General features: G+C 34.6%; 1 pseudogene; it reads left to right on the forward strand.

Moving 5' to 3' along the window:
- Window positions 1–1,968: 1,968 nt before the first annotated feature.
- Window positions 1,969–2,691, forward strand: LOC114279775 (protein WALLS ARE THIN 1 pseudogene; annotated as a pseudogene).
- The last annotated feature ends 8,882 nt before the right edge of the window (window positions 2,692–11,573 follow it).

Consider the following 11,573-nt stretch of genomic DNA (forward strand, 5'->3'; position numbering starts at 1 on the left):
GTGGGTAACCGAAATGAAGAAACAGTGAGAGCTGTAGAGGCTGTTGTAAGCCGCACTGAATTGTGGCTGTATGGTGCAGCATACACAACACGGTGGATCAGTGCAGTATCAGATCAGAACTGTAAGATAAATTGATAGAGAGAGTAAATTGTATGTATTCAATTGATTTATGTATTGAATGTGTTATTAAGAATAAAGAGGTACACTCTCCGTTATATAGGAGAGAACATTACAAACATCATCATGCCAAAAGTAGATCCACTAACCGAAAGTAAATGCACTAATCTAAAGCCTAAAGCACTAACATAAAATATATTAACAGCCCCCCTCAAACTCAAGGAGGATAGGTACTAACCAACTTGAGTTTGGAGAGAGTAACAAAACAGGAAAATAAACTAAAAAATAAAATAGGATAGGAGACACTGTATGGTCGTGTCAGATCGTTTGTTGAAGACACTGTGTGGTCGTGTTAGACCGTTGGAGAAGATAAGGTCTGGACAGTTTACGAGGTCATGCCGGACCGATGTAGAAGCTAATCGGAATCAATGTCGAGACAGTTTACGGGGTCATGTCGGACCGTTATAAAAGACAATGTTGTGACAGTTTACGGAGTCATGCCGGACCGATGTAAAAGCTGACCGGAATCAATGTCGGGACAGTTTACGGGGTCATGCCGGACCGTAGTAGAAGCTGACCGGAATCAATGTCGGGACAGTTTACGAGGTCATGTCGGACCGATGTAGAAGCTGACCGGAATCAATGTCGGGACAGTTTACGGGGTCATGCCGGACCGTTGTAGAAGCTGACCGGGATCAATGTCGGGACAGTTTACGGGGTCATGCCGAACCGATGTAGAAGCTGGCCGGAATCAATGTCGGGACAGTTTACGGGGTCATGCCGGACCGTTGTAAAAGATTGTGGTGGTGCACCAAGGGGGCGACTTAGGGAGTGCGCCATGAGGTGGCTTGAGTGGTTCCCATGGTGTATAACCATGCTCACCAGCTTGGGTGGTTCGCATGGTGTGTAACCATGCTCACCATGATATAGGTATAACCCCCCCTCAAACTCAAATAGGTGTGAAGATAAAAACCTATTTGAGGTTGAAACAAAGGGATTGAAAAAGTGGAGCAGAGCAGCTCAACACAGAGTGGAGATGTTATAAAAAAAAAATAATAATAATAAAAATGGTAGAAAGGTTTTTTTTTTTTGTGATGTAGAACGGTGAGCGGAGTGGATCCCTGATAGGAATAAAACAAGGGTGTTGTGCAAGCTGGATGGCAAGAATGGTACAAGGTTGGTGGAGCAGAAAAATCAGTGAGGTGTTGTTGAATCTGTGTTGTGTTTTGTGCTTCTTCTTCTTCTTCTTCTTTTTTTTTTTTTTTTTTTTTTTTTTTTTTTTTTTTTGTGTGTGTGGTTGGTTTGGTTTTTGTGGAGAAGGAAATAAAATAAAGATAAGAAAAATCAGAGGTGGTTTCTGAAGCCTGGTGGGGTAGGATAATATATAAACATATATATATATAAAAAAAATAAAATAAAGTAAAAATCAGAGGAGGCTGGGTGTGTTGGGAGCTGTGTGTGTGGGGAGAATGGAATAAAAAAAAAATAAGAGTGGTTTTGTGTGTAAATAAAAGAAGAGTCGGTGGGCAATATTAAAATAAAAAGAAAGGAAAAGAGTGGGTGTAAAGTGAGAGAGAGAAAGCCACTGAGTAGTTGAATACTCAAACAATTCACACTGCACCAGGTGGGGTGGTATGGCGTATGATAATATAGTATAATGGTGTGAAAGATTGTGCTACAGCTGGGTTTGCTGAAAGGTGTGAAAGAGTGTGTAATGAGGCGGTGGGGGAGGAATATTAGTCTTTGGTGAAACTCTTTCAGTAGGTGGAGGTGGGAAGGAGTGCATTGGCAGGGGAGGAGGCGGTGAAGGATTGACCTCGGATGATGGCGAGGGTGGAGGGTGTGATCTGAAAGAAGGTGAAGACCCCGAAGAGAGTGGAGGCCGGGAAGGAGACCAAGCTCCGTTGGGAGGTAGCCGGCGATGTCAGCGTGGTTGGAGACGCTAGGGGAAAGAATTGGACACTAGGTTGCCTCTTCTTGATCGGCCATTGCTTGTCGTGGTCCGGCTGGCTCGTGTTGCAGGCTCCGGTTGTGAAGAAGTACCCAGCTCGACTTTCGGTCACGTCTTACCAGTGTTTCTTTGGGGTGATACAGTTTCTGGTTATAGCTGCGTTCATAGAGAGAGACCCACAAGCTTGGCTTGTTCACTCTGCTGGAGAGTTGTTCAGCGTCGCCTATGCGGGAATAGTGGCATCAGGGATAGCATTCGCTGTATAGATATGGTGTATTGACAGAGGTGGCCCGGTGTTCGTGGCGGTGTATCAACCTGTTCAGACTTTGGTCGTCGCTATCATGGCCTCCCTTGCTCTTGGCGAAGAGTTCTACTTGGGAGGGATCATTGGCGCTATGTTGATCATAGCAGGGCTGTACTTCGTCCTGTGGGGTAAAAACGAACAAAGAAAAGGTAATCCAAGGGTCCAGAGAAGGGTTTGGATTGATGAGAGGAAAAGTGGGATCCAACGGTTGTGATCGGATCTGGTGCTGCGGTGGTGAAGTGTTGTTGAAGAATCTGCCATTGAAGAAGAAATTAGGAAAATTTGGGTTTGTCCGGCGGGCGGCCAAGGCGAGATTGCCGCCCGCCGGTGGAACGAAAATTACTAGGTTCTTAACCTAGCTCTGATACCATGTAAGATAAATTGATAGAGAGAGTAAATTGTATGTATTCAATTGATTTATGTATTGAATGTGTTATTAAGAATAAAGAGGTACACTCTCCGTTATATAGGAGAGAACATTACAAACATCATCATGCCAAAAGTGGATCCACTAACCGAAAGTAAATGCACTAATCTAAAGCCTAAAGCACTAACATAAAATATATTAATAGCCCCCTCAAACTCAAGGAGGATAGGTACTAACCAACTTGAGTTTGGAGAGAGTAACAAAACAGGAAAATAAACTAAAAAATAAAATAGGATAGGAGACACTGTATGGTCGTGTCAGATCGTTTGTTGAAGAAGAACCATGCATGTATTCTTAATAAAGAAGTATCTAAGTTGATAGGAAAACATCAAATGAAGAAAGCCACACAGCATAGCTATATTGGTTGTTTATAAGGTTGCTTTCACTACGTAAACCCAGAGTTTCTTCTACAGACCGTGAAAAAGTGGTCACGAAATTTGTCACCAAAACATGCTGGACAAGCAGCTTTCAATGGGCCCACCTCATTTTTTAATAATAATAAAAAATAATAAATAATTTTAAAAAAACAACAATAATAATCGACAAATATGAATTCGTTACACTTTTCAAGACCACCTTTTCATTCTCTGAATTTTTCCTATAACTCCATGCCATGTAAGCTTTAGAAATATGAGAAATACAGAAAAGTTTTGTGGTCTCAACAAATAAGGCACTCAGGCTCTCTCTCTCTCTCTCTATATATATATATATATATAATATTAATTTTCAGTCTTGGGTTTCAACTCTCTCTCTAAACATATATTATACTTTGCACACAATACACAAGGCAGTTACATTAGCAAATCCATAGCAAGAATCATTATTAAGACAATGCCAGAAGAAGCATCCTATTGGGTTAAATCATAGAAGTCAATCATAAAATCATTAAAATAGAAACTAGGTTATTAATATGTACATTTAAATTTAAATTTAAATTTATGTCTTCACTTATCTTCCATGAACAAATCAGGAAGTGAAAAAACTCATGTTGATCAAAACTAGTACAATTTTCAAGTCCTTGTCATCAGTTATTTTGTTACTTTGGATTAGTTGGTAAGAACAAACACTTCTACGAAGATGTGTCATGTTGGACACTCGTGTCAGCCACCGACACTCTACTGATACTCCTAAAAGCGTGTCCAATACTCTTTCATAATATTGGACACTTCAGCGACACTTCTTGAATCCTCTTAACACAACCTATGTGATTAATCTCTTCATAATAATAATGTTCTGCATTTTTTGGAAGGAAACTTGTGCACTCTAAATATGTTTTGAAACATTTATAAAATGAATACAACATATGTATTTCAATTTTCTACAATTGTTTTTGCATTCTTTAAAATGCAATTGTTACATGAATGATATAATGCTTAAGCAATAGAATATATATGACTTTTGAATTCTAATTAGTGCAATGTTACTGTTTTTTTTATTACTTTTGAATAAACTATCAATATGTTAGATATATAATAATTTTTTAACGTGCCTCTAGCGTATGCTATTCTACATTTTCTTTTAAAATAGCCTCGTCGGCATGCTCATGTTGTTTCATATGTCAATGTTATTGCCTACTTAGTCAGTAATACTACGTATAATGTCAACTAAAGGCAACATAAATTAACTCACAAGAATAGATTCTAACCTAGTAGTAACCTTCAAGAGGAAAAGAAGGGGGAAATATGTAGATAAGTATAACAGTAGTAGTCCTTAAGGCCAAGTTTGGTTAGATAGACAATACAAGAAAGTGAAAGAAAAAGAAAAAAAATATTTTTTTATGTGTTGGTTTAGATAGTCCTATAAAGTAATGAAAAGGCGTCTGATTTCAAGCAAAATATATAGGAAATTTTATTTTTTTCACAAAACTAGACAATACTTAATCTATTTTCCTTTTTACTCATGCTTCCCTCCACAACTCCTATTATGCAGTGATTTAACTTCTTCTATCATTTTATTGCAAAATTTTCATCATATTCAAATGCATGCAAGGAAGCAAATTTTCATTTATCTTTCCTTTTTTTCACTTCGCTTTCTATCATTTGTTTCTTTCTAAACAAGTGGAGCCTAAGGCTCCTTGCAAATGCCCAAATTTTATGCTTCACTAGGGTTATTTTTTAGGGAAGGTGCCCAGTCATAGACATTACTGTACCATGGTTATAAATATAATTATGAACATCTCATATGGAGAACTATTTGGTATTAATTTATAGGTGGAATTTCTAACTAAACAGAAACTACACTATTACATAACGTGGATAGAAGAAATAGACATAAACTAGACAATGCACACACAGTAGCAAAAATAAAAATGACCAAACAACTATATAATCAAGTAGTAGACCATACTTCTAATCCTAGGATTGTGTATCTCAGAGCTCTACAAGGCTCTTTTCTCAAAATTTGTAACCCTATGGTTTAGAGGAAGCTACATCTGTAGGTAGAGATAGTATGTGGCAAATATGCTTTGCTTATCAAAGAATCTAACTAATGACAGTTCACAGAACTTATAGCGATCAATGAGAGCCAGTAGAAAAAAAGGCAACAACCTGGGCTATTCTGAATTATTGAGATCGTAATCGTTCATTTTAGTCAAATATTGAGTAGCAAACCATAAATATCAAGTGCCTTCAATTCTAGATAAATAATTTTCTCTGTCAGTGTATATTACTGCATCAAGTTAAATACACAAGTACTGCTGAAAAAAAGAACGGGTTTTAAGGCTGGTTGAACATGCTCTTTGGGTCCCAGGGCATGATGCCGAAAAAATGTTTGATTTTATGCCTGAAATTTACATACATCTATCTAGTTAGGCCCATGTCTTTGGTTTGGCTATTCATCACTATGGCTGTGGGCTGGATGGGTGAGCTAGCCTGGCCTATAAATACACGTAATACTAATATCTACCTAAGCATATAGTTTATAAGCCTAAGATAATATGATCAAATTCCCAAGCTTGCAAAGTAGTTGCAAGAGAAACAGGATCCCAAACATGTGCATAATGTGGATTATTTGGGGAGAGAGGAATCGTAGGTCCTTCAATGGCATAGAAATTCCATTGCATAGATTGAAACGTATATTTGAATTTTTTTATTTTTTTGGTTTGTTTGTTTGTATAGTTGGGAGCTGGGTTTTAAGTATTGGCTAATACGTACTAGGATTTTGGATTTTGAATACCAATATATGCCGATATTGATATGTATTCGATACCGGTATTTAAAATCGTGATTGAGAGTTAGGTGTTATAAACCCTTCTCATGACAATCTTTGAATTTTGTAGAACTTTTTTTATACACATGGAGGTGTACAGGATTTTTTTTCTTCTCTTTATTCCTTTTGTATACAGCTGGCATTCTTTTTATGCCATCTTCAACCAATCATTGCAATTACTTGTAAAAAAAATGAGTGGAACAGAATACCGTATGAACAGTCTTCTGTCAACAAATAATTTAATAAGAAAATTGAATCTAGGAAAGTCATTTAACACATTGTTAAGGTCACATGTATCACTATGTATAAGTTGTAACAAAGTTGTATCTTTTTCAACAGACTTAAAAGGTTTTTTTAGTTTGTTTAGCTTGTACACATACTTGACATCTTTCCTTTAAATTAATTACAGATTTTGGAATTAATTTTAAACTCTTCATTCTTTTAACAGTGCTCAAATTTACATTCTCAAGTCTACCATGCCAAGTATTAGAACATTTCTAGATTAGCAATAGAAGAAGTAGAGAAAGAATAACATGCAATTTTATTTAAATTAGAATCCATAACATGAAGGCTAAACAAACCATCACGAAGATAACATTTACCAATAAAGTTACCATTCTTAGTTTTTACAACTTTATTTGATTTAAAAACAACTTTAAAACCATGTTGAACTAACAAAGATGCACTAATTAAATTTTTCCTAATATCAAGAACATGTAAAACTCCATCTAAGGTGATTATATTGCTAGATGTCAATTTCAACCTTACTTGTCCTTTCACCTAATACCCTGGCCAAGCTCCCATTTCCCATGCTTACAGTTCTTGTGATTGATTCCTGATAATAAGGTGAAAAAATATTTTTATCAGCGCACACATGAACATTAGCACCTGAGTCTATAAACCAATCATTTGAGTCAAAAACAATATTTAACTCGGGATCACTAACAAAATACCTACTAGCAAGGTTAAAGGAGCTAGCCCCCACAATCACAACATTAACTTGTGGTTTAGGGGTTACTGGAGGACCACGAGCTTTATGGGGTTGACCTTTCCAATGATAACAATCTCTAGCAATGTGATTAGTCTTCCCACATACCTAACAAGGCACTATTTCTCTCTGAATAATATTTTTGCCTTTTGATTTATTATTAAGATTGTTATTCCCATTTTTGTGTGCACCATTTTTCTTGAAATTAAAAGGTTTGGGTTTTAGATTTTCTATAAAATGTGCCTTGGCTAGAAAATCAAAATTTAAAAATTCAGCTTGTTTTTCACAATGCTTTTCCTCAATATTTAGAGATACTAGTAATTCATCAAAGGTATAATCATCATGTTTTTGTTTTAACATTCAACAAAATTCTAACCAAGATGGTGATAATTTTTTAATCAATGAAGCAACCAAAAAAATATCAGATAAATCCATTCATTTTCTTTTCGGATCATACAAAATATTTTGAAATTCATACACTTGTTTCATAACCGATTTACCATCAATCATATGAAAGTCTAAAAAAATTTCAGCATAGTAACGTTTCAAACTAGCATTTTCAGACCCATATTTAAAATCAAGTGCTTCCCATAATTCAATAGAAGTTTTTGTACTGCAAAAAATATTATAGATAGAAGGAAATAAAACACTTAAAATCCTACCATGACAAAGATAATCTTTTTCATCAAAATTATCATCATCAGATTTTTTGGACGAAGTTGAATCCTTACCCATCTCAACAATTTCTACAACCTTAAAAGTTTCACTTTTTTCAGAATCCTTTTCTTTTTCAAAAACCTTTTCTTTTCCTTTTGAAACAGTAGCTTTAAGAATCACTGAATAAAGACCCAAAGTGGTTAACCAAAATTTCATCTATTGTTGCCAACATTTAAAATTTTGACCATTAAACTTCTCAGGCTTGCAGGAATTGGTTTCATCAAATCTCATATTTTTTTTCAAATAAAATTATAATCAATGCACCAAATTCTAACAAAAAATCCTAATTATCGTTCCTAAAAATGTTAAAAAAATTAAATAGGATTTATTATTAGAATAAAAATACCAAACTAACAATAAACCAAAGACAACAAATAAATATTATTATTAGAGAGAAAGTTTAGAGAAGCCAGAATGGTGGTCGAGACACGCAAATTGCACTCTCTTTAAGAATGATACACCCTCTTCTGCAATGAGTTAAATGGTGTTTCTCTTCCAAGATACGACCTTCGAAATAACTGTGTGCAGCAAAGTAAATTCAGGAACTTTAAATTTCCCAACCCTCACTTGTAAACTCAATACATTTAAACCCTCACTTGTAAACTCAATACATTTAAATTGCCCGACCCTCACTTGTAAACTCAATACAGTAAACTCACAAAGAAAATAACAGAGCAAAAAAAAAGGAGAAAAAGACTTCCACTTTTGTCGGTTTAGAAAACAACGTTGAAGCCTTATTATATACACAATTAAATAATCATAATTTAGATATTTAGGAGATATTGTAGGATAACCCTAAAGATTAGGAAACTAATATAATGGTATAAACTTATTTAGATGCAAATATCAAATAAATTAAATTAAATTAAATACAATTTTAAAATTAGTGTTCAAAAATACATGTATATAAATCAAATTAACTTGTTATTTTATAAATTTCAAGTAAGTTAACAGCTGGACCACCTGAAAAAAATTGATTTCATATATATATATATATATATAATAGAGAGAGAGAGAGAGAGAGAGGAGAGACCTTGATGTCTCAACCTGCCAATTTAAAATGAGTCCATGCCAAAAGCTTGAAATTGTCCTTGTGGTTAGGGTAGTAAGCTTGAAGTTGTCCTTGTGGGAAGGGTAGGGTTGAGGGGGACCCAAATCCAAATCCCTAAAAATTCGCCATGTCTAGGGTTCGCAAACGATAGCTTTCTGTCTGTGACTTTGTACAACTACCAGTAGCAATAGTGGCTTTACCGTCTCTTCATAATTGCACGCTTCATAACAGCTGGCTATATAAATGATTTGGGCTTGGGCCGTTAATTTGGGCTTCGACCAATTTTTAATTTTTATTCATATTGGTTGATCCACGTGTTGTTTGGTAAACATTACAGTTTATTATTTCTTATTTATAAAAATTATATATTAAACATGTTTATATATATATATATATATATATTTTGTTGATAAAAATAAAAAATATGTTTGATATATGTATGTGTTTAAAATTTTGGATAAATTATAAATACACCTTCTGAGATTTACTTAAAATTTAAATTGATCTTAGGAATTCTAAAAAGGATAATTTATACTTTGTCAGGAAATCCTACTTACACCACCAATTTAATTCCTTATACCCTCAAAACTCAATTTTTTTTTATTTTTGTATTTTATAATTTCTACAATTCCTTTATTTATTTATTTATTTATTTGTTTATTTATTACCAAAATCTCTATCATTTCTCCTTCTACAATTCCTTTATTACCATCATCTCTACCATTTCTCCTTCTCCTTACACCCAAAACCTAAAAAACACCTAACACCAATCACCATCTTACCGCCACAACAGCCACCATCCTTGTGTTCTCACCATCACCACCATAACGACCACATCCTTCAAACTATCTTGTTAGCTCCACTACTGCTGCTCTAACAGCCAACCAGTCTTTCAACCATTTTTAGCCATTGCAGCCCTTTTCTTTCCCCCACTTTCTCCTCCTTGTCTTTTTCCTCTCACCACATCAGCCCTCTTTTTCTTCTTCTTTTTTCGATCACCATCGTACACCCCTTTTTTGCCTCAACCACCATCTCTCTGTCATCTTATTATACCATGACCATCACCACTATCACGACCAATTTACCAGTCCCTAACTGCCGCAACTACACCCTAGGGTTTTTTTCTCTCTCTTGCTCGCGTTCGTAGTGCTGGTTTGAATGGGGTTTTTTCAATGAGATAAGAGAATGCGAAGCATGGTTGGGTTGTGATGGGGCGACAATAAAACTTGATAGGATAGGAGAGATGAGGGAGGCGACAATGAGGTTTGGCGTCGGAGGTGCCGAAAGAAGCAGAGGGGTTGCTGGCGACAGTGGCAATAATGGTAGCCGAAGAAAAAGGGGGGTGGCAGCTACGACGATGAGGCAACTGCAGCGGTGAGTGGTGGCTACAACGGTAAAGATGATGGTTGGAGGTGATGGTGAGGGAAAATTAAGGTTAAAGTGTTTTAGGTTTTGGGTGTAAGGAGAAGGAAAAAGGTTAGGGATGATGGTAATAAAAGAATTATAAAGCTTATGAAATAAAACAATTAAATTTTAAGGGTGTAAGAAATTAAATTGGTGGTAGAAGTAGAATTTCCCTACTTTGTCCCTTTTATGTTTGGCCACTTTTCCACTTTTGCCCTTAAGGTTTATTTTTTTTCTACTTTGGCCCTTCATGTTTCAAGTTTTTCTTAGTTTACACCTAAAGCTAACTTCAGTTAAAAATTAAACAGAAAATGACAAGTTGACAATCACATAACATAAAAAAATTTATTATATGTAACTCACACTTCTGACACAAACTCAAACTCCAATACAAATTATATTTTTTATACTATGTGGCAGTTATCGTAGCATTTTTTGTCTAATTTTGAACAAAAATTAGTTTTAGGAGTAAATTGAGAAAAACTTAAAACATGAAAGGGCCAAAGTAGGAAAAAATAAACTTTAAAAATTAAAGTGAGAAAGTGGTCAAGCATAAAGGGGGCAAAATATAATTTACCCTTTTAAAAATTACATTCTACCTCTTCAAGTTTCCAATCACATAATAAATGATCATTTTTATTAATATATTATCAAATCAATTAATAATTTTAATGATACTATAAATATATTTTAATTAATAATTCAAGTAATTTTATTGTTGTATAGGAGAGTACTTAGAAATTTTATTTTTTTTATTAATTTTGTTAAATAAATTTTTTGATAAGAAGGTATTTATAATTTTTAAAATCTCATGTAGTAATTCATATTTTAAGTAAATCTCAATAAATTTATTTATATTTTATCCTAAGAATTTTTATTTTGAAAATAAGTAGAAGAAATGGTGAGCCAAAATGTTGTAAGTAGGAGATGGTTGGTTGTAATCAAAGGTAGTTGTTGGCCGTTAGAGGGGGTTGTTGTTAACGTTGGTCAAACCTTGGGGTTGTAGAATGTGATAACTTATGACGGTAACGAACAGTAGGTGGTGATCAAAACGTTTAGAGAAAGATGGGGAAAGATTTTTAATCAAAATTGGCACTAGGATATAATGAGGATGCCTTGATTAGATTGGCTTAAAAGTAATGTCAAAAACAAAAAACTTTTTAATGACAACATCTTTTGGCAATCTGTTTTTACTATTATTTTATGAAAAATTTGGAAGAATAGGAATTTAATGGTTTTTGAGCAAAAATCTATTCCAAGCCAAGAGATTGTTAAATTTATTTTGAATTACTCTAGAGAGATTGTGACAACCCCACCACGTATAATGATTAGCACTGAATTAATTAAAGCCATTTGAATTTTAATTGTCAATTATTCTAATTTACTCTGGGATTTATGAAAATTATG

The sequence above is a fragment of the Camellia sinensis genome, chromosome 5 (assembly GCF_055761805.1).
Source record: "Camellia sinensis isolate YWXY chromosome 5, ASM5576180v1, whole genome shotgun sequence".
Lineage (NCBI taxonomy): Eukaryota > Viridiplantae > Streptophyta > Magnoliopsida > Ericales > Theaceae > Camellia > Camellia sinensis.